This window comes from Nothoprocta perdicaria, unplaced genomic scaffold, assembly GCF_003342845.1.
Source record: "Nothoprocta perdicaria isolate Ctin4 unplaced genomic scaffold, notPer1 scaffold_184, whole genome shotgun sequence".
NCBI classification, from domain to species: domain Eukaryota; kingdom Metazoa; phylum Chordata; class Aves; order Tinamiformes; family Tinamidae; genus Nothoprocta; species Nothoprocta perdicaria.
The window spans coordinates 1-3,863 of record NW_020455027.1 but is presented as its reverse complement, the minus strand read 5'-3'; positions in this window follow the sequence as shown (position 1 = coordinate 3,863).

Here is a 3,863-nt window from a genome sequence, read left to right as displayed (position 1 = left end):
AACACACACAGAGGGTGATCTGACTGCCACCAAAATGAAGAAATGCGGGGAACTCATGAATATAAAAAGAGAAAGAAGGGAAATAAGGATTGTATCTTTGCTTTGAGACCTAAAGGGAATCCATGTGGATTTTGAGAAGCTCTTTGAGAAGAGAATTGAATAGGTGATTGATTCTTGAAATTTTTAAAGAGCTAGGCAGCTGGTCATCTTGAGCAATTTTGTAAATACCTTTAGGTTCTGATTTTAGGTGCCTAAGATCTTTGCAGGTATGACTATAAATACTAAATCCCATTACCTTTGAAATAAATGAAGGGCCTTCAGTAGGCATTGGGTTGACTTCAATGATTCGCCTTCCATTTCCAAACAGATATTTATATTTGTTTATATCTGTTTCTTGGATTGTTGTTTGTTTATTTTGTTACAGCAAATGACTCCTCATTTTTAATCATTTCTCTTGAAAGAGCCTTGCATGAAGACCTTATTTTCCAATGTTTCTGCTAGCAACTGTGACCTCCTCCCTTGTTGCATGGCCTTGATTTCCTCTTGGCTGCCTCCTGCTCTCCACCCTGCAGCTCACCCATTGCAATTGTAGCAATTATGTGTTTCTTCCATTCCCTGTGCCCAACTCCTAGGTACCTTAGATTTTTTAAGGGATTTCTTAAAGTTGTATTGCCATGGGTTTCCCTAGGCCATTCCCTAGGCCCTCACCATGTACAGACAGGTGATGTCTGTACGATTTTGAAAGTACACTTTTCACTGAAACACCATGATATAAAATGTTCTGGAATCAGATTTGAGATTTAAAATGATTGTTGAGCTTTCTTTCCAGTGATTTTTTTTCCTATGGATACTCATCCATAAATATAACATTTATTTAATATAGTGCAAAAGAAATAGTAAATTGCACCAGTGTTAATGATTGTTGACATATATAAGTAAAAAGAAATGTAGCAGTATTAATGCTCCATGATCCACACTTGGAGTACTTTAATTGACTTCTCACTGCTACCTCTTAATCAGAGAGTTAAGGTCATTTGAATTAATTGTCCCCTGTGGTGGGATGAGCACGCCTAGCTTGAGAGCTTTTGCTTAGATTTATGCTTGTGTGGTTGAAAGCAGGAGAAGCCTATAGTATTTTTCTATATGCAACTTTAAATGCCCTTGCACCTATCAATAATGGCAAAATCTTCTAATATAGCAGGTTTTGTCTTGGTAATTCCAGATAGTTTTATGTAATTTCCATTTTGCTTGCATCTATGTTCATTCCCAGAGCAAATTCTTATTTACTGAGAATGAGATAAGAGCTGAAACTAGGCTGTTTCTGTCTGAAATGTTGAAAGAGGATCAAAATACATCATTAGCATGAAGCCAACAGTGCACTACTTTTTGTAGGATATGACGTGGACTTCTATTTTGCTTTGTCATCTCAAAAAAAAAAAATCAGCATAGAAGGAAGGAAGAAAGAGAAAGAAAGAAACAGAGAGAGAGAGAGAGAGAGAGAGAGAGAGAGAGAGAGAGGCAGCTTAGCCAATTGCATTATTTTGATTTAAAAAGGGCACCTTTGACATCACTTGCTGGTATGATGTTTGCCAAACCTAAGCTGCAGATTACTTTATTGTTCATATTCAACTTATGCTTCATGATTAACCTGACTTTGCATCACATTGCTCTCAGGGTTGGTCCTCAGCTAGCTTTCTACTAAATTAGAAGCGAATGAGATAAAACATCATTAAATTGATATATTAAGTAAGTGGGGCTGTAAAATTCTGTCTTGCAATATGTCTAATAATATATTTTTGCCACTGTTATTTTGCCATGATTTCTATCAAATGGGCTTTTGTTCTCACTGATAAAATTTGACTGTTTGTGTACAGTATAGCCTCCATGAGAAACTGAACATTTCTTGTTCAGAATTCTTGGCTTTTAAATCCCAGAGTGTCTCTGAGAGCTCATGAAATAAACCAAAGCTGCTAAAATATGTTTACAGCTCTAATTTTACAAAATATATATGTGTATATATATATAATATATATAAATTTAAATAGACTGCAAATTCTCCGGAGAGTAGGTTAAAAAAAAATCTTACATTAGCCATGATTTTGTTATGGTGATGTTGTTTGCACAACTTTAAATGGCCAGTGATTGTCTCACAGATGCACAGTAATTACAAGTCTAAATGCAGATGTTTCCTTTTCCTTCACTGCCACTCTTCAGGGTTGTATTGTATCCTACTGGGGCATATAAACAGTATGTCCTTATATAGCAGGGGGCTCCCTTCTCCATTGCTGATTATAAATAACATTGCACATGGGTATTATGCTGAAAGAATAGTTTGGCAAAGGCAAGTATTCAAAGAAAGAGAATTGAGGTTGCTTGAATTTAGGTTACACATGCAGCTTTAATTCAACCCTGCATCTGCATTATCATATAGAAATTTAATTGTGTGCTAACGTACTGTTTTTCCACGGGATGCATGTGTATTTGCAGTGGGATGGAAGTGCCCTTAGGATGGCTGTTCCATGCAGGAGTGCTGATGCAGAAGCTGTGAAGTGGGTAAATGAGTAACAGGAGATTGCAGTGACAGGAGGATCTTTTGTTTCTTTGGAAAGCAGTAAGTGCTGCCTTGGAGAATTAAGGGCCGGCACAAGGTCACTGGGTGATGTCGAATGAGTGTCTTAAAATACTTTTTTCCTCCATTTTCTGAGTGCCTGACTTAAAGCACATATTTTATGAAAGTCTTGGATCTGCCATTCACCACTGAACTCCATATGTGATGTGACCTGGGCATTAACAACATGTAATTTTAATAACTCTGAGAAAAAAAAATCAGTTCCTAGGATCTCAGTTTGACCTAGGTATCAAGAATGACCTTTTAATCCCAATATTTCTCCTGTGTAATGGGGAAAAGAATTAATATTTATGAAGGAGTCAGATACTACTATGGTGATGAGCACAATAAAAAGCTTAAAAAAAAAAAGGAATAAATATTTTTTCAGATCTGCATTTCAATACTGTGGAATAATTTAAGTCCTGGGGCTGAATATGGGAGGACCAAGCAAACCCCTGCAGGGGTATTTATTGCCTGAGCATCAGCTTTCATTGGCACTAAATGCAGGCAAGACGGAGGAGGTAACAGGATATGGCCACATCCTTATGGCTGGGCCAGGAAGGAGGCTGAGTTAAGGCTGCAGGGAGAAATGTGAATCTGGGGTTTGGCAGCATTTTAGCACCTGACTTTGCAAGCTTAAGGAAAGCGCTTTTTAATGGGAGCTTTCTGCCTTTAATTTCCTAGTGAGGTAAAGAGAGAAACTTAGAAACAACATTTTGCTGTGTGGCTCATCAGGAGGTTTGGCCATGGGGTTTTTGGCTGTTGGGAGTAAGAAGGAGATGGAGCGTATTTGGATTCCCTTTTGGGAATCGCTAGCATAGGGTAGGATACATTCTTCCTAGAGGCATTTTTGGCTGTCTTTTAATGGCAGAGCTGGGGTGAAATGTTGTTTTCATGCCGAGCTGCCGAGGGAAATGGGCGTTTTGGGTGTCGCGGGGCCACGTTCAAGGGCTGGTTTCCCCTGCCCGTGGAGCCGTGTCCCCGGAGCAGCTGCCCGGCCCGTGGTGTCCGGCCTCATCCCGAGCCGTGTCCCTGGAGCAGCTGCCCGGCCCGTGGTGTCCGGCCTCATCCCGAGCCGTGTCCCCGGAGCAGCTGCCCGGCCCGTGGTGTCCGGCCTCATCCCGAGCCGTGTCCCTGGAGCAGCTGCCTGGCCCGTGGTGTCCGGCCTCATCCTGAGCCGTGTCCCCGGAGCAGCTGCCCGGCCCGTGGTGTCCGGCCTCATCCCGAGCCGTGTCCCTGGGGCAGCTGCCCGGCC